The sequence below is a fragment of the Tursiops truncatus genome, chromosome 3 (genome assembly GCF_011762595.2).
Source record: "Tursiops truncatus isolate mTurTru1 chromosome 3, mTurTru1.mat.Y, whole genome shotgun sequence".
Taxonomy (NCBI): Eukaryota; Metazoa; Chordata; class Mammalia; order Artiodactyla; family Delphinidae; genus Tursiops; species Tursiops truncatus.
Window position 1 is genome coordinate 136,318,989 of NC_047036.1, and position 24,431 is coordinate 136,343,419.

At 44.2% G+C, this 24,431-nt stretch overlaps 1 long non-coding RNA gene across 1 annotated transcript in view; it reads left to right on the forward strand.

Annotated features, from left to right (window-relative positions):
• Positions 1-24,431, forward strand: part of LOC109551720 (uncharacterized) — a 150,453-nt gene that overhangs the window by 90,762 nt on the left and 35,260 nt on the right. Inside the window, exon 6 of the long non-coding RNA XR_012330938.1 lies at positions 24,228-24,330. This is a non-coding gene — a long non-coding RNA (uncharacterized lncRNA). The remainder of the gene's footprint in view (positions 1-24,227; positions 24,331-24,431) is intronic.

The following is a 24,431-nucleotide window of genomic DNA, read 5'->3' on the forward strand; positions in this document are numbered from 1 at the left end:
GTGGCTGTCTCCTTCACATCTGGATCCCGAGTGACTCACGCAGTTCCTGACATAGAGTGGAGATGAAAAATTGGCTTATATAAATTGAGAGCTACATAAGTGCTGATCCTAATTGGGGCAGAGTAAATCTAGGTGTCCTCAAAGTGAAGAGATAATGCATGTAAGGTTCCTGGCATTTATATGTGGACACTCAGCAAATGATTGTAGTGGTCGTTTTTGAACACTGTGGAGATACAAAGGTGGGTAAGACTTAAATGAGTTTGTGGTAAACAAAATTTTATAAATAAAGAATGAAAGTCCAATGTTATTGAACACAGTCATGCTCATTCATTTGTGTTGTCTGTGACAGATTTTGTGCTATGAATACAGAGTTAAGTAGTAGCAACAGAGACCATATGGCCTGCAAAGGCTAAAATATTTACTTTCTGGTTCTTATAGAAAAGGTTTGCTGACCTCTGGTCTAACGGTGTAGATTGGATAAATGAGTGTGTGCTGGATAGTCTCCTTTTGCCCCTCAGGATCAACTTTTCACCCCTTCCACCATGTTCTGTACCCTAGGAGGCTGGCCTCTAGGGTAGGGTTTCTGGCAGTTGTTCTCAGTGTCTGGTCCTGGAATCAGCATCATGCTAGCATTGATGGTGATCTTGTGGCAGATTCTTGAGCCCCATTCACCCCAGACCAATTGAATCGGAAAATCTGGGAGTGGGGGCCCAGGAATCTTTAACAGCCCTCAGGTAATCCTGATGTACGTTAACATTTGAGAACCACTGATCTATGAGTTCCCTTGCCCTTCAGCTTCCTGTCGATTTCTGCCAGTTAGGAGCGTCGGCGAAAGATGGATTGAGGGAGGGAGGAAGGAGAGCGAGGCAAGGTATTCGTTCACTGTCTCTCACCCTGTGGAGTGATTTGTGTATGTATGTCTGTATGTATTTATGTCTTTCCCCATCTGGGATTCTTTTAAATTGAAGTATAGTTGATTACAATATTTATGTTAGTGTCAGGTGTACAGCAAAGTGATTGTTTTTTATATATATATATACTTTTATAAATATTTATACTTTAAAAAGTTATTTTCCATTATAGGTTATTACAAGGTATGGAATATAGTTTCCTGTGCTCTACAGTAAATCCTTGTTGCTTATCTGTTTTATGTATAGTAGTTTGTAATCTATTAATTCCATACTCCTAATTTATCCCTTCCCTTTCCCCTTCGGTAACTGTAAGTTTGTTTTCTATGTCTGTGAGACTGTTTCTGTTTTGTATATAGATTCGTTTGTATTATTGTTCAGATTCCACATGTAAGTGATATAATATTTGTCTTTCTCTGGCTGACTTACTTCACTTAGTATGATAATCTCTAGGTCCATCCATGTTGCTGCAAATGGCATTATTTCATTGTTCTTTAATGGCTGAGTAATATTCGTGTGTGTGTGTGTGTGTGTGTGTGTGTGTGTGTGTGTGTATCTCACATCTTCTTAAGCCAGTTGTCTGTTGGTGGGCACTTGGGTTTTTTCCATGTCTTGGCTGTTATAAATAGTGCTGCTATGAATATTGGGGTGCATGCATCTTTTTGAATTAGAGTTTTAGTCTTTTCTATGGAGTTATTTAATTCCTCAACTGATAGTCCCAGCTCCTGTAAGGCAGCCAGCCCTCTCCAGGCAGCCTTCTTTGTATTGGGTCCCATTAGCAATAACTGTTGCCTCTTCACATCCTTTCTTTAGGCCTGCGAGTGGTTATGGGGCTTCTATTGCCAGACTTGGGGCTCACACTAGCTGCCATAGTTTCCCTCTAGACTTCCCACACTTCTGTAAACAGTCCCTTTATGAAAAACAACTCCAATTATTCTAAAGTGAATGTGCTTTGTGCTGGGACCGTGACACGTACCATACATAAAATGCTAACTTGTAAGGTGTCATACTGTAAAGGCAAAATGACGGATACTCAGTAAGGGTTTGGGGAGCCCAGAGGACAGAAAATCATTTCAGAAACTTTTAGGTGCTAAAGTCCTCACAGAAGGCTTCAGAGGAGGTGTGACCTTGGCCGGTCTCTTCAAGATGGATAACATGCACCTTAATGTAGGAAGCGTTCCAGGACTTGGGTAGTGTGTATGACTGTCTAGGCAGCCATGAGCCATTGAATTTGATGAACATATAATGTTGGGTTGAGAACCACTGTCATAGGTAGTAAGGTGCCATTGAAACTTTCTAAGTAGGTAAGTGATGTGGAGATAGCTTAAGAATGAACAATCCAGAATTTGGTGGTTAAGCAGACAGGCTATGGGATCGGAGGGACTAAAGTTAAAATCCAGGCCTGCCTCATACTAGCTGTGTGTCTATTAGTAAATAATTTAATATTTCTGAACCTTAGTTTCCTCTATAAAACAGAAATGGTGATACCTTGTATAGATGTCATAAAGGTTAAGTGAAGAGTTGTATGTAGAGCACTAGTACTGTGCCTGGAATACTGTAAATGATCAATACATCGTGTCATAAGTATGGTCACTCTTATTATCCTTCTGAACCCCAAGAACTTACCGCATGCCCAAGAGCTGTGAATGTTAGACGGGAGACCAGTGGCCTGGGCTCCGACAGCTAGAGGATACATCATCGTTGTGACTTAGCGTCATCTTCCAACATGCTTCTCCTTTCTCTGATGGCCTTCTGGAGAAGTTGCTGTGCACGCTCTAAGGAAGCTGCTATCCCTACAGCTATCTCTAAGGGACACAGGGTCAAAAGAGTTCTCATTTAAGGGTATCAGTACAGAAATCACTTGCACATTCTTAATTTTTAAAATTTTATTCAAGTATAGTTGAAGTACAATATTATATGTTACAGGTGTACACCATGGTGATTCACAATTTTTAAAGGTTATACTCCATTTATAGTTACTACAAAACATTAGCTATTTTCCCCATGCTGTATAATATATCCTTGCTGCTTATTTTATACCTAATAATTTGTACCTCTTACTCTTGTACTACTATTTTGTCCCTCCCCTGTCCCCTCTCCCTACTGATAACCACTAGTTTGTTTCTATATCTGTGAGTCTGCTTCTTTTTTGTTATATTCACTAGTTTGTTGTGTTTTATTAGATTCCTTATATGTGATATCATACAGTGTTTGTCTTTCTCTGTCTGACTTATTTCATTTAGTATAATGCCCTCCAAGTCCATCCATGTTGCTGCAAATGGCAAAATTTCATTCTTTTTTATTGCTGAGTAGTATTCCATTGTGTGTGTGTGTGTGTGTGTGTGTGTGTGTGTGTGTGTGTGTAAATCTATATAGTTATATGTATATCACATCTCTTTAATTGTTTTTGTTGAAGTATAGTTGATTTATAATGTTGTGTTAATTTCTGCTGTACAGAAAAGTGATTCAGTTATGTACATACATACATTCTTTTTTTAATGCTCTTTTCCATTATGGTTTATCATAGGATATTGAATATAGTTCCCTGTGCTATACAGTATGACCTTGTTGTCCATCTATTCTGTATATAATAGCTTACATCTGCTAACCTCAGCCTCCCACTCCATCCCCCCCCAACCCCCTCCTCTTTGGCAACCACAAGTGTGTTCTCTGTGTCCATGAGTCTGTTTCTGTTTCGTAGACCTGTTCATTTGTGTCGTATTTTAGACTTTACATATAAGTGATATCATATGGTATGTGTCATTCTCTTTATGATTTATTTCACTTAGTATGATAATCTCTGTTTGCGTCCATGTTGCTGCAAATGGCATTATTTCATTCGCATTTATGGCTGAGAAGTGTATATATGTAACATCTTACAGAAAAACCCGAACGAACTTTTTGGCCAACCCAATATATCATCTTTTTTTTTTTTTTCCTGAAGGATGTATAGTTTTGTTTTTTTAACTTTTTATACTGGAGAACTGTATAGTTGATTAACAATGTTGTGTTAGTTTCAGGTGTACAGCAAAGTGATTCAGTTATACATATACATGTATCTATTCCTTTTCAAATTCTTTTCCCATTTAGGTTCTTACATAATATTGAGCAGAGTTCCCTGTGCTATACTGTAGGTCCTTGCTGGTTATCCATTTTAAATATAGCCTTGTGTATATGTCAATCCCAAACTCCATAACTATCCCTTCCTCTGACCCTTCCCCCCGGTAACCGTAAGTTTGTTCTCGAAGTCTTTGAGTCTGTTTCTGTTTTGTGAATAAGTTCATTTGCATCATTTTTTTTTTAGATTCCGCATATAAGCGATATCATACAATATTTCTCTTTCTCTGACTTACTTCACTTAGTATGACGATCTCTAGGTCCATCCATGTTGCTGCAAATGGCATTATTTCATCCTTTTTAATGGTTGAGTTAATATGTACCACATCTTTATCCTTTCATCTGTAGATGGACATTTAGGTTCCTTCCATGTCTTGGCTATTGTAAATAGTGCTGCTGTGAGGATAGGGGTGCATGTATCTTTTTAAATTATAGTTGTCTGGATATATGCCCAAGAGTGGGATTGCTAGATCATATGGTATTTCTACCTTTAGTGTTCTGAGAAACCTCCATAATGTTTTCCATAGTGTCTGCACCAACTTACATTCCCACCAACAGTGTAGGAGGGTTCCCTTTTCTCCACACCCTCTCCAGCATTTGTTATTTGTAGACTTTTAAATGATGGTCATTCTGACTGGTGTGAGGTGGTACCTTATTGTACTTTTGATTTGCATTTTTCTAATAATTAGTGACGTTGAGCATCTTTTCATGTGCCTGTTGTCCATCTGTATGTCTTGTTTGGAGAAATGTCTATTTAGGTCTTCTGCCCATTTTTCGATTGGGTTGTTTGTTTGTCATTGAGTTGTATGAACTGTTGTATATTCTGGAAATTAAGCCCTTGTTGGTCGCATCATTTGCAGGTATTTTCTCCCAGTTCATAGGTTGTCTTTTTGTTTTGTTTATGGTTTCCTTTGCTGTACAAAATCTTGTAAGTTTGATTAGTTCCCATTTGTTATTTTTGTTTTTATTTCTATTGCCTTGGGAGACTGACCTAAGAAAACACTGGTATGATTTATGTCAGAGAATGTTTTGCCTATGATCTCTTCTAGGAGTTTTATGGTGTCATGTCTTTTTTTTAAAATTTATTTTGGCTGCGCCAGATTATGGCATGCGGGATCTTTAGTTGTGGCATGCGGGATCTGCTAGTTGCAGCATGCAGACTTCTTAGTTGTGGCCTGCATGTGGGATCTAGTTCCCCGACCAGGGATCGAACCAGGCCCCCTGCATTGGGAGTGTGGAGTCTTACCCACTGGACCACCAGGGAAGTCTCAGTGTCATGTCTTATATTTAAGTTTTTAAGCCATTTTGGGTTTATTTTTGTGTATGGTGAGAGGATGTATTCTAACTTCATTGATTTACATGCAGTTGTCCAACTTTCCCAACACCACTTGCTGAAAAGACTTTCCCCATTGTATATTCCTGCCTCCTTTGTCGAAGATTAATTGACTGCAGGTGTGTGGGTTTATTTCTGGCTCTCTATTCTGTTCTGTTGATCCATATGTCTGTTTTTGTCATACCATGCCATTTTGGTTACTGTAGCTTTTTTTTTTTTTTTGCCGTATGTGGGCCTCTCACTGTTGTGGCCTCTCCCGTTGCGGAGCACAGGCTCTGGACGCGCAGGCTCAACGGCCACGGCTCAGGGGCCCAGCCGCTCCGTGGCATGTGGGATCTTCCTGGACTGGGGCATGAATCCGTGTCCCCTGAATCCGCAGGCGGACTCTCAACCACTGTACCACCAGGGAAGCTCGATTACTGTAGCTTTGTAGTATTGTCTGAAGTCTGGGAAGGTTATGCCTCCTGCTTTGTTCTTTTTCTGCAGGTATATCACATCTTCTTTACCCATTCATCTGTTGATGGACACTTAAGTTGCTTCCATATCTTGGGTATTGTAAATAGTGCTGCTATGAACATTGGGGTGCATGTATCTTTTCAAATTAGTGTTTTTAGTTTTTTTGGATATATACCCAGGAGAGGAATTGCAGGATCATATGGTAGTTCTATTTTTAGTTTTTTGAGAAACCTCCATACTGTTTTCCACAGTGGCTGCACCCATTTACATTCCCACCAAGAGTGTATGAGGTTTCCCTCTTCACCACATCCTCACTGACATTTGCTGCACATTCTTAATTTAAATGCAAGAAAAAGGGTAGAATTTTCTCCTCAGAGAATGCCAAAATGAATTAAGTTACACTGCATCCAAAGACATTGGGGTGTCCTTGGTGCTTATCTGCAGACGGTTTCATTTGAGGGGGTGGTCTTTTTTGACCATTTTAAAAATGAGCAATTCTCAACCAAGACATGCTGGTGGGATGCAGACAAATAACTGGGTAGTCTGGATGTGGCAGCCTCTGTTCTTTCCTGATGCCCCTTTGAGGTAGGACATGGAAGTTTGATTCATCTCCAAAGTAGATACAGTCCAAGGAGTGTCCAGGAGAAGTGACATTTAACTAAAGATTGTGTATGGGGATTAGAAGAGGGACCTACCTTTATACATCTTGTCCTTCTCCCTAGAGTAGTTCTTCCTTGCAAGCCATCTTTTGTATCCTTTCTTTTCTTTTCTTTTTTTTAACATATTTATTGGAGTATAATTGCTTTACAATGGTGCGTTAGTTTCTGCTTTATAACAAAGTGAATCAGTTATACATATACATATGTTCCCATATCTCTTCCCCCTTGCGTCTCCCTCCCTCCCACCCTCCCTATCCCACCCCTCTAGGTGGTCACAAACCACTGAGCTGATCTCCCTCTGCTATGTGGTGGCTTCCCACTAGCTATCTATTTTACATTTGGTAGTGCATATATGTCCTTGCCACTCTCTCACTTTGTCACATCGTACCCTTCCCCCTCCCTATATCCTCAGGTCCATTATCTAGTAGGTCTGTGTCTTTATTCCCGTTTTACCCCTAGGTTCTTCATGACTTTTTTTTTTTTAGATCCCATATATATGTGTTAGCATACAGTATTTGTTTTTCTCTTTCTGACTTACTTCACTCTGTATGACAGACTCTAGGTCCATCCACCTCCGTACAAATAACTCAATTTCGTTTCTTTTTATGGCTGAGTAATATTCCACTGTATATATGTGCCACATCTTCTTTATCCATTCATCTGTTGATGGACACTTAGGTTGCTTCCATGTCCTGGCTATTGTAAATAGAGCTGCAGTGAACATTTTGGTACATGACTCTTGTTGAATTATGGTTTTCTCAGGGTATATGCCCAGTAGTGGGATTGCTGGGTCGTATGGTAGTTCTATCTGTAGTTTTCTAAGGAACCTCCATACTGTTCTCCATAGTGGCTGTATCAATTTACATTCCCAACAGTGCAAGAGGGTTCCCTTTTCTCCACAGCCTCTCCAGCATTTATTGTTTTTAGAGTTTTTGATGATGCCCATTCTGACTGGTGTGAGATGATACCTCACTGTAGTTTTGATTTGCATTTCTCTAATGATTAGTGATGTTGAGTATCCTTTCATGTGTTTGTTGGCAATCTGTATATCTTCTTTGGAGAAATGTCTATTTAGGTCTTCTGCCCATTTTTGGATTGGGTTGTTTGTTTTTTTGTTATTGAGCTGCATGAGCTGCTTGTAAATTTTGGAGATTAATCCTTGGTCAGTTGCTTCATTTGCAAATATTTTCTCCCATTCTGAGGGTTGTCTTTTGGTCTTGTTTATGGTTTCCTTTGCTGTGCAAAAGCTTTGAAGTTTCATTAGGTCCCATTTGTTTATGTTTGTTTTTATTTCCATTTCTCTAGGAGGTGGGTCAAAAAGTGTGTTCTGCCTATGTTTTCCTCTAAGAGTTTGATAGTGTCTGGCCTTACATTTAAGTCTTTAATCCATTTTGAGTTTATTTTTATGTATGGTGTTAAGGAGTGTTCCAATTTCATACTTTCACATGTACCTGTCCAGTTTTCCCAGCACCACTTATTGAAGAGGCTGTCTTTTCTCCACTGTATATTCTTGCCTCCTTTATCAAAGATAAGGTGACCATATGTGCGTGGATTTATTTCTGGGCTTTCGATCCTGTTCCATTGATCTATATTTCTGGTTTTGTGCCAGTACCATACTGTCTTGATTACTTTAGCTTTGTAGTATAGTCTGAAGTCAGGGAGCCTGATTCCACCAGCTCCATTTTTTGTTCTCAAGGTTGCTCTGGCTATGCGGGGTCTTTTGTGTTTTCATACAAATTGTGAAATATTTTTGTTCTAGTTCTGTGAAAAATGCCAGTGGTAGTTTGATAGGGATTGCATTGAATCTGTAGGTTGCTTTGGGTAGTAGAGTCATTTTCACAATGTTGATTCTTCCAATCCAAGAACATGATATAGCTCTCCATCTACTTGTATCATCTTTAATTTATTTCATCAGTGTCTTACAGTTTTCTGCATACAGGTCTTTTGTCTCCTTAGGTAGGTTTATTCCTAGATATTTTATTCTTTTTGTTGCAGTGGTAGGTGGGAGTGTTTTCTTGATTTCACTTTCAGATTTTCCATCATTAGTATATAGGAATGCCAGAGATTTCTGGGCATTAATTTTGTATCCTGCTACTTTATGAAATTCATTGATTAACTCTGGTAGTTTTCTGGTAGCATATTTACGATTCTCTATGTATATTATCCTGTGATATGCAAACAGTGACAGTGTTATTTCTTCTTTTCCAATTTGTATTCCTTTTACTTCTTTTTCTTCTCTGATTGCTGTGGCTAAAACTTCCAAAACTATGTTGACTAAGAGTGGTGAGAGTGGGCAACCTTGTCTTGTTCCTGATCTTAGTGGAAATGGTTTCAGTTTTTCACCATTGAGGACGATGTTGGGTGTGGGTTTGTCATATATGGCCTTTATTATGTTGAGGAAAGTTCCCTCTATGCCTACTTTCTGCAGGGTTTTTGTCATAAATGGGTGTTGAATTTTGTCAAAAGTTTTCTGTGCATCTATTGAGATGATCATATGGTTTTTCTCCTTCATTTTGTTAATATGGTGTATCCCGTTGATTGATTTGCGTATATTGAAGAATCCTTGCATTCCTGGAATAAACCTCACTTGATCATGGTGTATGATCCTTTTAATGTGCTGTTGGATTCTGATGAGGATTTTTGCATCTATGTTCATCAGTGATATTGGCCTGTAGTTTTCTCTCTTTGTGACATCTTTGCTTTTGGTATCAGGGTGATGGTGGCCTCGTAGAATGAATTTGGGAGTGTTCCTCCCTCTGCTATATTTTGGAAGAGTTTGAGAAGGATACGTGTTAGCTCTTCTCTAAATGTTTGATAGAAGTCGCCTGTGAAGCCATCTGGTCCTGGGCTTTTGTTTGTTGGAAGATTTTTAATCACAGTTTCAATTTCAGTGCTTATGATCGGTCTGTTCATATTTTCTATTTCTTCCTGGTTCAGTCTCGGCAGGTTGTGCATTTCTAAGGATTTGTCCATTTCTTCCAGGTTGTCCATTTTATTGGCATAGAGTTGCTTGTAGTAATCTCTCATGATCCTTTGTATTTCTGCAGTGTCAGTTGTTACTTCTCCTTTTTCATTTCTAATTCTTTGATTTGAGTCTTCTCCTTCTTTTTCTTGATGAGTTTGGCTAATGGTTTATCAATTTTGTTTATCTTCTCCAAGAACCAGCCTTTAGTTTTATTGATCTTTGCTATTGTTTTCTTTATTTCTTTTTCATTTATTTCTGATCTGATCTTTATGATTTCTTTCCTTCTGCTAACATTGGGGTTCTTTTGTTCTTCTTTCTCTAATTGCTTTAGGTGCAAGGTTAGGTTGTTTATTTGAGATGTTTCCTGTTTCTTAAGGTAGGATTGTATTGCTCTAAACTTCCCTCTTAGAACTGCTTTTGCTGCATCCCATGGGTTTTGGGTCGTCGTGTCTCCATTGTCATTTGTTTCTAGGTATTTTTTGATTTCCTCTTTGATTTCTTCAGTGATCACTTCGTTATTAAGTAGTGTATTGTTTAGCCTCCATGTGTTTGTAGTTTTTACAGATCTTTTCCTGTAATTGATATCTAGTCTCATAGCGTTGTGGTCGGAAAAGGTACTTGATACGATTTCAATTTTCTTAAATTTATCCAGGCTTGATCTGTGACCCAAGATATGACCTATCCTGGAGAATGTTCCATGAGCACTTCAAAAAAATGTGTATTCTGTTGTTTTTTGATGGAATGTCCTATAAATATCAATTAAGTCCATCTTGTTTAATGTATCATTTAAAGCTTGTGTCTCCTTATTTATTTTCATTTTGGATGATCTGTCCATTGGTGAAAGTGGGGTGTTAAAGTCCCCTACTATGATTGTGTTACTGTTGATTTCCCCTTTTATGGCTGTTAGTATTTGCCTTATGTATTGAGGTGCTCCTATGTTGGGTGTATAAATATTTGCAATTGTTATATCTTCTTCTTGGATTGATCCCTTGATCATTATGTAGTGTCCTTTGTCTCTTCTAATAGTCTTTATTTTAAAGTCTATTTTGTCTGATATGAGAATTGCTACTCCAGCTTTCTTTTGATTTCCATTTGCATGGAATATCTTTTTCCAACCCTTAACTTTCAGTCTGTGTGTGTCCCTAGGTCTGAAGTGGGTCTCTTGTAGACAGCATATATATGGGTCTTGTTTTTGTATCCATTCAGCCAGTCTGTGTCTTTTGGTGGGAGCATTTAATCCATTTATATTTAATGTAATTATCAATATGTATGTTCCTATTCCCATTTTCTTAATTGTTTTGCGTTTGTTATTGTAGGTCTTTTCCTTCTCTTGTGTTTCTTGCCTAGAGAAGTTCCTTTAGCATTTGTTGTAAAGCTGGTTTGGTAGTGCTGAACTCTCTCAGCTTTTGCTTGTCTGTAAAGGTTTTAATTTCTCCATCAAATCTGAATGAGATCCTTTTGGGTAGAGTAATCTTGGTTGTAGGTTTTTCTCCTTCATCATTTTGAATATGTCCTGCCACTGCCTTCTGGCTTGCAGAGTTCCTGCTGAAAGATCAGCTGTTAACCTTATGGGGATTCCCTTGTGTGCTATTTGTTGTTTTTCCCTTGCTGCTTTAATATGTTTTCTTTGTATTTAATTTTTGACAGTGTGATTAATATGTGTCTTGGCGTGTTTCTCCTTGGATTTACCCTGTATGGGACTCTCTGTGCTTCCTGGACTTGATTAACTATTTCCTTTCGCATATTAGGGAAGTTTCCAACTATAATCTCTTCAAATATTTTCTCAGTCCCTTTCTTTTTCTCTTCTTCTTCTGGGACCCCTATAATTCGAATATTGGTGTGTTCAATGTTGTCCCAGAGGTCTCTGAGACTGTCCTCTGTTTTTTTCATTCTTTTCCCTTTATTCTGCTCTGCAGTAGTTATTTCCACTATTTTATCTTTCAGGTCACTTATCCGTTCTTCTGCCTCAGTTATTCTGCTATTTAGCCCTTCTAGAGTATTTTTAATTTCATTTATCATGTTGTTCATCATTGCTTGTTTCCTCTTTAGTTCTTCTAGGTCCTTGTTTAATGTTTCTTGCATTTTCTCTATTATGTTTCCAAGATTTTGGATCATCTTTACTATCATTATTCTGAATTCTTTTTCAGGTAGACTCCCTATTTCCTCTTTATTTGTTAGGTCTGGTGGTTTTTTACCTTGCTCCTTCATCTGATGTTGTGTTTTTCTATTGTCTCCTTTTGCTTATTTTACTGTGTTTGGGGTCTCCTTTTCACAGGCTGCAGGTTTGTAGTTTGCGTTGTTTTTGGTGTCTGTCCCCAGTGGCTAAGGTTGGTTCAGTGGGTTGTGTAGGCTTCCTGGTGGAGGGCACTAGTGCCTGTGTTCTGGTGGATGAGGCTGGATCTTGTCTTTCTGGTGGGCAGGTCCATGTCTGGTGGTTTGTTTTGGGGTGTCTGTGGCCTTATTATGATTTTAGGCAGCCTCTCTGCTAATGGATGGGGCTGTGTTCTGTGCTAGTTGTTTGGCATAGGGTGTCCAGCACTGGAGCTTGCTGGTCATTGAGTGAGGCTGGGTGTTGGTTTTGAGATGGAGATCTCTGGGAGATTTTCATCGTTTGATATTACGTGGAGCTGGGAGGTCTCTTGTGGACCAGTGTCCTGAACTTGGCTCTCCCACCTCAGTGGCACAGCCCTGATGCCTGGCTGGAGCACCAAGAGCCTTTCATCCACACGGCTCAGAATAAAAGGGAGAAAAACTAGAAAGAAAGAAAGAGGATAAAAGAAAATAAAATAAAGTAAGGTCAAAATAAAATAAAGTTATTAAAATAAAAAAATTATTAAGAAAAAAATTTTTTTTTTTTTTTTGTGGTACGTGGGCCTCTCACTGTTGTGGCCTCTCCCGTTGCGGAGCACAGGCTCCGGCTCGCAGGCTCAGCGGCCACGGCTCACGGGCCCAGCCGCTCCGCGGCATGTGGGATCCTCCTGGACCGGGGCACGAACCCGCGTCCCCTGCATCGGCAGGCGGACTCTCAACCACTGCGCCACCAGGGAAGCCCCGAAAAAAGTTTTTTACAAGTAAAAACAAACAAACAACAGACAGATAGAACCCTAGGACAAATGGTGAAAGGAAAGCTATACAGACAAAATCTCACACGGAAGCATACACATATACACTCACAAAAAGAAGAAAAGGGGAAAAAAATAATAAACCTTGCTCTCAAAGTCCACCTCAAAGTCCATCAGTTTGGGATGATTTGTTGTCTATTCAGGTATTCCACAGATGCAGAGTACATCAAGTTGATTGTGGAGCTTTAATCTGCTGCTCCTGAGGCTGCTGGGAGAGAGTTCCATTTCTCTTCTTTGTTCGCACAGCTCCCGGGGTTCAGCTTTGGATTTGGCCCCGCCTCTGGGTGTAGGTCGCCCGGAGGGCGTCTGTTCTCCGCTCAGACAGGACGGGGTTAAAGGAGCCACTGCTTCGGGGGCTCCGGCTCACTCAGGCCGGGGGGGTGGGAGGGGCACTGCGTGCGGGGCGAGCCTGCGGCGGCAGAGGCTGGTGTGACGTTGCACCAGCCTGAGGCGTGCCGTGCGTTCACCTGGGAAGTTGTCCCTGGATCCCGGGACCCTGGCAGTGGCGGACTGCACGGGCTTCCCGGAACGGGGGTGTGGATTGACTTGTGCTCACACACAGGCTTCTTGGTGGCGGCAGCAGCAGCCTTAGCGTCTCATGCCCGTCTCTGGGGTCCGCGCTTTTAGCCGCGGCTCACGCCCGTTTCTGGAGCTCCTTTAAGCAGGGATCTTAATCCCCTCTCCTCGTGCACCAGGAAACAAAGAGGGAAGAAAAAGTCTCTTGCCTCTTCGGCAGGGCCAGACTTTTCCCCAGACTCCCTCCAGGCTAGCCGTGGTGCACTAACCCCCTGCAGGCTGTGTTCACGCCCCCAACCCTAGTCCTCTCCCTGCGCTCCGACCGAAGCCCAAGCCTCAACTCCCAGCCCCACCCGCCCCGGTGCGGGAGCAGACAAGCCTCTCGGACTGTTGAGTGCCGGTCGGTCCTGATCCTCTGTGCGGGAATCTCTCCACTTTGCCCTCCGCACCCCTATTGCTGTGCTCTCCTCCGCGGCCCCGAAGCTTCCCCCTCCGCCACCCGCAGTCTCCGCCCGCGAAGGGGCTTCTAGTGTGTGGAAACCTTTCCTCCTTCACAGCTCCCTCCCACTGGTGTAGGTCCTGCCCCTATTCTTTTGTCTCTGTTTATTCTTTTTTCTTTTGCCCTACCCAGGTACGAGGGGAGTTTCTTTCCTTTTGGGAGGTCTGAGGTCTTCTGCCAGCGTTCAGTAGGTGTTCTGTAGGAGCTGTTCCACGTGTAGATGTATTTCTGGTGTATCTGTGGGGAGGAAGGTGTTCTCCGCGTCTTACTCTTCCGCCATCTTCTCAAATCTCGTATCCCTTCTTTTTTAACTCACAAATCTCCAGTATTAAAAAAAACACTCTGCACTCACATTCTGTGGCATTTCACCCTCACCCTGTGCTTGTACACCTGCACTCAGCAATACCTACCATTATAAGGTATGCTACTGATTACCCTCATTCCGCCCCCCGCCCCCTGCCAATGAAATGGGGTAGATTCGATTAAAGCCTCCATTCACCATACTCTAGGTAGAGTTCAGCTAATGGTGGTGGCAGTGGAATTCCAAACAGAAAAGTGTTGGGTTGTGTCTCTCTAGGGCAGAGGGAAACAGTGGGTCTTGAACACAGTTTGCTTTTCAAATGATGACCCGCCTGCCTTCTTTTTTATTAAATTATTATTTTTTATTTTTATACAATTTTAAGGGTTAATTTTCATTTACATTTATTATAAAATATTGGCTATATTTCCCATGTTGTACAATACATCTTTGAGCCCATCTTACACCCAATAGCTTGTATTTTCCACTCCCCTACCCCTCTGTTGCCCCTCCCCACTTCCCTCTCCCCACTGGTAACCACTAGTTTGTTCTCTATATCTGTGAGCCTGCTTCTTTTATTCACTAGTTTGTTGTGTTTTTTAGATTCCACATATAAGTGACGTTGCACAGTATTTGTCTTTCTCTGTCTGACTTATTTCACTTAGCATAATGTCCTCCAAGTCCATCCACGTTGCTGCAAATGATAAAATTTTGTTCTCTTTTATGGCTGAGTAGTATTCCATTATGTGTGTTTATATATACCACATCTTCTTTACCCATTCATCTGTTGATGGACACTTAGGTTGCTTCCATGTCTTCTGCCTGCCCTCTTTTGATGGTAGTACCTGAAAAATCTCTTCTCTTAGGCTAGTCAGCTTACCAAAACAGAGTTCTCCAATCTCCTGTTTGGGAGGGGCCTTGGCTTTGGGGCTGCCCACATTCTAAGAGCTGAGGGTCTAACCTTCTGATCAGGGAGGACCTTGCTCTCAGCCTGTGCTCTGCTCATGGTACCTCCTGCAGAGTCTACATTTCAACCTCCCACCTGGTTTGGGGAATGGAGGTTCCATGTCTGCACTGGTTGGGGTAGGGGAGCTGGCTCAGGCTTGGAAACACCTTGTTTTCGGCTCTACTCCCTGGATCCCCAGTTTTAGAGTTACCTGGTGCTTTTGATTCCCAAACCTCTGAGGTCTGTTTGTAGGCACTGCCGGGATTTATGTTGGTTTCTCACCCTGCAGGTCCTTTGCAGAGAGAAGACAGCTGAAGTGTAATCCAGTTACCCTTCCTTTATTTCTTTTCCATTTTCCTAAGTTTTTTTTTTTTTTACTCCTCTTTGTCTTTAGTTCTCTCCCCTTCTCTTTGTTCTTGAAGATTTACACCTTTCTACTCCCTTAACTCGTATTCTAGTGGGATTTTAGGAGAAAGTGGAGATAAGTGTGTATGTCAATCCACCTCATTTAACTGGAAGTTGAGCTGATGTTCTCTTTTTCTGTTTCAAAAGTTAACTTTTTCTGTTGCTGGTTGTGTGGGTTTGCCAGCCTTTCATTAACCAGAGTCATTTGTTTTCATTCTGGAATACCCATGGAGATTTCTTCTAGGTTTCAGAATTTGTCTTTAGAAGATTTTCAGCCAAGGAGCTGATATATGCCCTATTTTCAAAGCTTGCGTGGGTGAGCAATGCATCCATTCAAGAGAGAAGTGGTAGAAGGTCTTATCAGTCTGGATCTGTCAGCCTGGATAAAGGGGCCTTCCATCTTCCCAGGAAATCTGCCACAGAATGATGCTGAGCTATCTTAGTTATTAAAGGAAGCCTACACATCACTCAAATCAGCTCCCAGCTCCCCTGTGCTCTGAGTGTCTGTCTACAGTCATTAGTATCATCTCTGGGTGTTTTCTCTGCTTTGCTGGGATTCCGTGTTAATCTGCTTCTTCCTTAGCCCTTGTGTCTCCTTCATCACTCAAAATATACAGCTGCTCTGTCTTGGCACGGTGGGTTCCTTACACCATTTCAGTTCTTGCTACTTCATATGCTCCAGAGCTATGAAGGATTTTAGAGATCACCTAGTGGCTTCAAACGTGCAGTCTACAGATCAAAAAGAAGAGTTTTAACCAATCTTGGGGGAAAGCCTGGTACATGAAGCAGGTAGAATGAGAGCGGTTCTGGGTAATGTAGGGGAGGGAACCTACCCCATCCCGATCACATCTCCCCAAGGAGATGGATTAACCACCACTGATCCCGTTTTACTCTCATCTTGAACGTGAGAGGCTGAGTCCCTGAGTTGGGAAGTAACTTGCAGAAGGTCGGGTAGTGGACTAGTTCAGGATTTGAATCAAGGCTTCCTTACACTTTACCATTTCCTCTAGATCCACAAATGATGAAGCCAGAAGGGTGACTGTGGAGACCTTCAAGTGAGTGATCAAACCGTGGCTGCATCCTATGAGCCTGACTGCCCCTTTTTTCAACGGCTCCACTCATCCATAGTCTTGTATGAAAAAATCATAAATAATAATTCTCGCTGAAACGGCCTCCTGTCTGCCCCGGAATTGGTGTCCCGCTGGCTTGTTAATTTTAGTTTGGGAGTCAGAGACCTAGTGACAACTGCTATCGTGCAGGGCTCCTTGGCTGTTCAGTAAATGCTAATAAACCGTAAGTTGCAATCCTAACAATCCCTGCCGCCCGAACCAAACTGCAAGGGCAGAGATGACTTTGGTCTGAACTGGATTTGAAAAGGCTGAAAGAACAGGCTTTGAGTACGCAGTGGAAATGCCAGTCGAATATTAATTATAGCGGCAGTGCCGGCCCGCGGAAGGCGCCATGGTTCAGCCCCGAGAACGAAGAACGGGAGAGGGATGATGAATGCAGATGAGATGCTTCTGCCTGTGAAATCCAAGTGTGGCTTCACAAAAGAGGCCAGGGAGCCTCCGGTGGTTTTCTGCAACTCTTCTGGTGTTCAGAGAGGTCTTTCTGGTCTTCTCATTTGCTCGTTTTATTTATTCCTCAGAATCACCAGGGTGACGCGGCCATGAGCTATCTTAGGGGCAGGTTTTAATTAGTGGCTTGGGATTCCAAAAGTGGCAGCGAGGTAGATGGGGCCTCCGTAACCTCTTTGACCCAGTGATTATTTACCACATTCCAGGAATGGGCTGTTCTGGTCCACAGTGAACCAGACACATAATTATAACCGGTCCCTTTATGCAGCAGGCGTCTACACACAAACGCACACCTACCCCCCCCCCCGCCCCCCAACACACACACACACAGACACACAGCATTAACAGCATCGGGCTGTAGTGTGGGCAGGGATAGAAGTTTGCTTACGAAAACAGGGAGCCATAGGTAAGGGATAATTTCCATATATCTCACCGCCTGGCAAACTTTTAAATTATGTATACTGAAGAATTTCCTACAGCTCTAACTGCCCAACAGATTGTGTGACTAATTGTTTCTTTCTACTTAAAATGGGAGCCTCCTGGTAGGCTGTATGTTTCGGTGCAATTATGTCAACCGGACCAGGGCCGAGGCCATTTTAGCCACCTGAGGGGTGTGCTAATTGTTCTGAAGTGTGCCGCCTGGGGTGCGCCTCATTGCTGTAGTGGTTTTAACGGAAATTCTAATTAAGAATAAGAAGCGAAAAGGGGCTGGGTGCATTCCTCCCACGTCAGGGGTTCAGGCAGGCTGCCTTTGAGCACAACAGTGTGAACATGCCCATGGTGGGAGCCAGCTGGGGCAGAAATTGATGTGTGTCAGGTGTGGTTTGTCTACAGGCTTGGTGCAGGCTGTTGGAGCTGTAATTAGAGCTGGGCCAATGTCAACGTGGTGTCCGGGCTTCCAGTCTTTCCAGGCTCTGTGTCAGTGTTTGGAGGGGGTGCCTGTGGAGGAGCTGGAGGGGAGGAGGCTGGAAAGTTTAAGTAGCTGGAAGTACAGCCTGAGGGAGTTGGTGAGACAGGACTATTCTGGCAAATCGCACGCCCTGATGCTTCTGTAAGACCAGGCTGCCCTGATTGTTAATTACAGTTGGGCTGGGAATCCCACCGGGGTTCGGAACACTAGTTTTGTCTCTTGTTAACAGAGCATCTTTGGGTAAACTGTTTAACTTTTCTGAGTCTCAGTTTGCTTTACCTGTAAAATGGGGATTAAAAATATGAATTAAGTTTGATGTTATTTTGGCATCACGGACTTAGAACTCAGGAATGTCTGCATCCCACATGGACAATCATTTCTCCCCTCTGTGGGACTCCACTTCCCAATTCCCCTTACTCCGTCCTTCGCAGACTAGTACCACAAGGAACATTAGCAGAATGGGAACAAAAATAATTAATTTATAACTGAGCCCAGTGAACCAAAGTAGGAGAAAGAAAAGGGAACGAAAGAGAGGTTGGCTTTCTCCATGAGACGAGTCTCAGCTTAGTGTGCTGACTGACCTCATGGAAGGAGGAAAGAGAGACGCAGGAGAGCTCAGATGTGTCTGGAACTCTTTTTTTTTCTTTTTTTTTTTTTTTTGCGGTACGCGGGCCTCTCACTGTTGTGGTCTCTCCCGTTGCAGAGCACAGGTTCCAGCAGCCATGGCTCACGGGCCCAGCCGCTCCACGGCATGTGGGATCCTCCCGGACCGGGACGCGAACCCGTGTCCTCTGCATTGGCAGGCGGATTCTCAACCACTGCACCACTAGGGAAGCCCTGGAACTCTTTTAAAATATAGGCCGTCAAGAATCACTGATTTTCCTGGCACTCTGACCATTGGATCATTCTCTGGTCTTTGTCTATAGGGAAGAGAAGAGTGGGAGGCTGAGACAGAGACCTCATGGTATGAGAGAGGCAGAGGAAATGTCTCTCCCCACCTTTGTCTCCTAGATTTGTAGTCAGGACTAGATGAAAGAACATTCTTAGGAGCCAGTCTGCTACTATCATTGGCCAAGGCTTGGTTCTAGCCCTGGAATGACCTGTGATTTCAGGCTCTGACATTCTATCAGGAGTGATTAAAAAAAAAAAGACGCGAGTCTGTATTGAGTTCCGTAAGTGGTGTGCAGAGAGGTTTGAGAGTTCAGTGACTAGGGAAAGCTTTATGGAGGAAGTGGTCGTTAGAGGTCTGAATTTGAGATTTGGGCTTTGATCAGGCGTTCTAGGCAGAGGAAGTGGCCCAACCAAAGGAACAGAGGTTGGAAAGTGTAAAATGTGTTTAGGATGGCAAGCAGCCTGATTGCCTCAATTGCAGGCTCTGAGCTCGGCAAGGTAGGTCAGGGTCAGGCAATGGGGGCTCAGTGAACACCTGGTTCAGGAGTTGGGCCATAAATAGAACACACAGCTCTTGCTTATCTCCTTTGGGAGTTATTTTTATTTTTTAAATTTATTTATTATTTTTGGCTGCGTTGGGTCTTCATTGCTGCGCGTGGGCTTTCTCTGGTTGCTGCGAGCAGGGGCTACTCTTCGTTGTGGTGTGCGGGCTTCTCATGGTGGCTTCTCATTGGGGAGCACAGGCTCTCGGCGCACAGGCTTCAGTAGTTGTGGCTCGTGGGCTCAGTAGTTGTGGCACGTGGGCTCAGTAGCTGTGGCTCACGGGCTTAGTTGCTCTGCGGCATGCGGGATCTTCCTGGACCAGGGCTCGAACCCGTGTCCACTGCATTGGCAGGCAGATTCTTAACCACTGAACCACCAGGGAAGCCCGGGTGTTATCTTAATATCCTTCAGATTCCTTCCCTGCCACCTGCTTACTCTCCCTGCCCACCCCCCACCCTCCAACTATGTTTGTGGTTTGCTAGTGCTTAGCCAGCCAGCAGGTTTTCAGTTGACTTAGTAGTGGCTTTAATTATCCTTTTGAAAAGCTGATTAGTCTGGTTTCAAACACATCTACTGAAAAAAAGATTTCTTACTGATAGCTTGAGTGGAAGCTTCAAGGGCATTTAGGAGTCAACTGAGTATGTGTTCTTACAGAGGAGAATCATGAATTCAGAAAAATGTGGTGGCCTTAGTCGTCTCCAGGCCAGCCTCTTCATTTTACATATAGAGAAGAGTGAGAGAGGAAAAAGTCCCACAATAAGAAATTTGCAGATCTGGGAATCAGATCTCCTGACTCTTAATTCAGTCAGGTGTCTTTTCACTGCATTGTGGAAGGAGTGTAACCTAGAGGTTAATATTTTGGGCCCTGAAGTTGGGCTCCTCGATGTTGAATCTTGGCTCTTAGCCACATAATTGCCTGTTGACTTTTGGGAAAGGTATCAAGCCTCAGTTTACCCATCTATAAAATGGGACAAGGAAGCCAAGTGGAAAAATACATTATCATTTTCAGGGAACAAAAAAAAGGGTGTATATTGATATTTCCTATTTGTAAAAGAGCTGCCTGATGTGTAGGCAGTCATGTCCAAGGGGTGAAGCAAGGGTCTTCTAAAGAAAGGGTCTTTTGGCCAAAGATGTCGATATCCTCACTGTGGCCTGCCACCCTGCCTGCTTTATCTTCGGGATGAAGGACCCCAAGACCTCCTAAAATAGATGAATTACCAAGGTGGGATCTCACATTAGATCATGATGTTCATTAAGACCGTGGTTTGAATGACATCCTCTGGTTTATCCTGAGCCGATAGTGAGGCCAGGAGGGTGACATGAGGTCCTGCTTGGAAGGGTATCCATGGGCCCATTTGGTAAAAGCACTTATTGAGGGTACCTCAGAGATTCCATTTTCTTTTTTCTTTTTTTTAAATATATATATATATATTTATTTTATTTATTTACTTTTGGCTGCATTGGGTCTTCATTGCTGCGTGCGGGCTTTCTCTAGTTGCGGTGAGCAGGGGCTACTCTTCCCTGCGGTGCGTGGGCTTCTCATTGTGGTGGCTTCTCTTGTTGCGGAGCACAGGCTCTAGGCGTGCAGGCTTCAGTAGTTGTGGCATGCGGGCTCAGTAGTTGTTGTGGTGCACGGGCTTAGTTGCTCCGCGGCATGTGAGGTCTTCCCGGACCAGGGCTCGAACCCGTGTCCCCTGCATTGGCAGGCGGATTCTTAACCACTGTGCCACCAGGGAAGCCCCTCCATTTTCAACATGGGACAGATCTTCTAAATCTCTGTCCTCTGGCCAGCTGGGGCAATTGAAGGTAGCAGAGGTGACCCTCAACCTCCGGCAAGTTCACATCCCCTCTTTGGGCCTTTTATCCCTTGTCTGGTTCCTTGCTCCTTAAAAAGAGGAGGACTTGGCTAGAAGCCTAGCAATCGTTAAGCTCTCAGGGTTTCTGTATTCCCTTCTTGAAAGAGAACCCTCACTGTCCAACATACTAGTCTGTTACAAATGGGGAAAGCAAACGTGTGCTGCTCTTCACATTTTTGTCTTTTGCATCCAGTAAAAGGGATAAATGCTGCTTTTTCGTGTGTGTGTGTGTGGGGGGGAGGGGACGGTGAGTTGTCTTAAAGGCAAGATTGGAGGTTCAGAAGAAGCAGCTAGGGGAGCTTCAGAATTCTGTTCTGCCTCTGCAGACCACAGAACTCCAAGGTGACTTTAAAAAAAAAAATTAATTAAGTTTTGGCTGTGTTGGGTCTTCATTGCTGCATGTGGGCTTTCTCTTACGGCGAGTGGGGGGCTACACTTCGTTGCAGTGCATGGGCTCCTCATTGCAGTGGCTTCTCTTGTCGCGGAGCACAGGCTCTAGGCGTGTGGGCTTCAGTAGTTGTGGCACATGTGCAGGCTCAGTAGTTGTGGCTCGTGGGCTTAGTTGCTCCGTGGCATGTGGGATCTTCCTGGACCAGGGCTCGAACCCGTGTCCCCTGCATTAGCAGGTGGATTCTTTTTTTTTTTTTTTTTTTTTTCCGGTACGCGGGCCTCTCACCGCTGTGGCCTCTCCCGTTGAGGAGCACAGGCTCCGGACATGCAGGCCCAGCGGCCATGGCTCACGGGCCCAGCCACTCTGCGGCACATGGGATCCTCCCGGACCGGGGCACGAACCCGCGCCCCCTGCACCGGCAGGCAGACTCTCAACCACTGGGCCACCAGGGAAGCCCCTAGCAGGTGGATTCTTGACATGCGCCACCAGGGAAGTCCCCGAGAGGTGACTTCTTACTAGTATAGCCCCATCCTTCACCCCCGAGGCTGCCCTTTTGCAAACAGGCTGATATGAATTTCATAGTCAAACAGATCTATGCTGGCTCACCTGCCGTGTGGCCTGATATTTTAAAATTTTACCCTTTTGGGTTAATCTTCTCATTTTTAAATGTGCAAGCAGAGCTGGAAGGGACTGCCAGTTCATCTCTAGCTGATGAGATGGTTGAAGAGACCTCCTTGGGGGGTGTCAGGAGACTCCAATTCCAATCTCTGCTCTAACTCCAAATTACTGGGTGACCCTGCGCACAGCCACTTATGTCTCATCTCAGTTTTGTCATCAGCATCTTAAGGAATATCTCCCACCTCAACCTGTGGGAACATAAGAGAGCTGGGGTAGGAAGGGCTCAAGACACAGAGGAAAGAACACTTTTCCTCAAAGTTCAGTCAAGTGTCTGTCAGGCAGCCTCCCTTTGCTGCACTGGGGTCTGAGAACAGGCTCTGAGGATACTGTGCCTCCCAGGTGGTCTGGGGCTTTGTTGTGCCTGAGCTTACCTTCCTCCAGCCCTGATCGGTGAGGGGCTGGCTCCTCCGATAGCCTGGGAGTCAGGGGAGAGATGGTGGCTGTTTAAATTTGGGGTCAGAGGAGGGGCGTAGGGGCGGTGATGTGCATGGTATTGGAGCTGGGCTTGGTGTTTTATTTACACAGCAAGCCAGCCATGTTTCCGGAGGGGTGTGGAGGTATTGACAGAGATTATAGGAGAGTGAATTTCCTATTCGTCCACCCCTTTGCACCTGGAGTCAGCTGACAGTGTGTGAGGGAGAGGCGTCCTGGCTCCAGCTCCCTCCTGACAGCTGGAAATGCCGGCTGCCCTGTCCCCTTCTGAGTTGTTTGTAATTCCTTAATACCTACTGATCTCAGAAAGGCAACGTGGCGCCTCCCCGGGTGCATTATCTTCCCAAATAGGGTTGCTGCCCTCCTGCCTTCTCTACTCTCTCTGAAACCAGCCCCCATCTATGATTTTCTTCAACAGCAAGAGTCACCATATTGCTGAGCTCTGACATGGGCAGGGCGCTGGGAACACATCAGAGAACAAGACCACTCGCTCCCTCCCTTATGGGACCGTTTGTGTGTGTGGTGTGCGCATGCGCACGCGCAAGAATCAAACAACTGCGCGAACAGTACATTGGTTTACCAGAGGTCCTTCCCCCACTGTAACCAGCCTCCCCAAAAGAGCTTTTAGAATCACAGAATATTAGAACCAGGCCAATTCCCACCCTGAGTGTTTGGGGAATCTGAGTGAACCTCAGTTTGAGGTTGAAACCCCGGGGAAGGGATTTGTCCAGAGTCAGAGCAGAAACTGTGGGCGGGGCCAGAGTTGAAACTTGGCCTCCAACTCCTGGCTCGGCTTCCCCTGCGCCTTGTTATTCCTGCTCCAGCTGCAGGAGGAATCCTCAGGTGTGGCAGCTCCTCCGCCGATGCTAGATGCTAGGTGGCACCAGCACACCTTGGAACAAAAAGGCTCCCAATCTGGCTCCCATCGGAAAATGCCCGAATCCTCACTGCTGGCAGCCTGAAGTCCAGGCTGGGTGCTGTCTTCTCCTAGTGCCCTCACAAGGCCTGCCTGCTCGGGGGGCTGCCCCTGATCACAGTTCCACTTACTTCATCCCTTCCTGGGTCCCAGGTGCCTTGGGGACCTGTTCGCTGGTTACCTGGAAGAATTCACTCCTATGTGATTGATTTCTTCTGGGGGCTCTCTGTGCAGAATGGAGAGTTCTGGCTGGGTGATCAGCTCAGGGGAGCTATTTTAGGGCCATGCAGGCACAAATTCCCCTTAGGTGCTGGTATCTTTCTTACTTACTGAAGCTTCTGTCTGGGTGAACAACCCAGCTGAACACGGTGTGGTCTCTCCCCAGGTCACATTGCCAGTCTGTGACAGAGGGGGGATGGAGTCCAGGCTTGCTAAGGACCGCACTACTTTGTCTCTCAAGAGAATGTCCAGAAGACAAGACCCTCTGTCACTTGGTCCCTACCTACCCTTCCAGTGCCATCTCACAGTTGTGGAGCTCTGTGGCTAAGAGTATGGGCTGTGGTTTCAGACTCCTGGGATTGGAATGGCGTCTCCCCAGTTGTTAATTGTGTTACTGTGCCATGTTTATGGAACATTTCTCTGCCTCAGTTTCTCCCTCTGTGAATGGGATGGGGTAGGTTACATAAGATCTCAAATTTCTTTGCAACTTCCCAGCTGGCCTTGTGACTTGCTTCCATAGCAATGGGTGGCAATAATGTGTGAGCTCTGAGCCTAGGTGTCAAGAGGCTTTGCAACTTCTGTTCTTTCAGGACATTGCTGCCATGTGACAAGCCCCGCTGATGCCATTGAGGATGTGAGGCCACGTGGAAGGAGATCCCAGCCATCCAGCCCAAATTGCCCACTCACAGCATTGTGAGTACATGAATTATTTTGGGGGTGGTTTGTTATGTTGCTGAAGCTGACTGAAATAGGGGAGAATAATAGTACAGTAGTCTCTCCTTATCCATGATTTT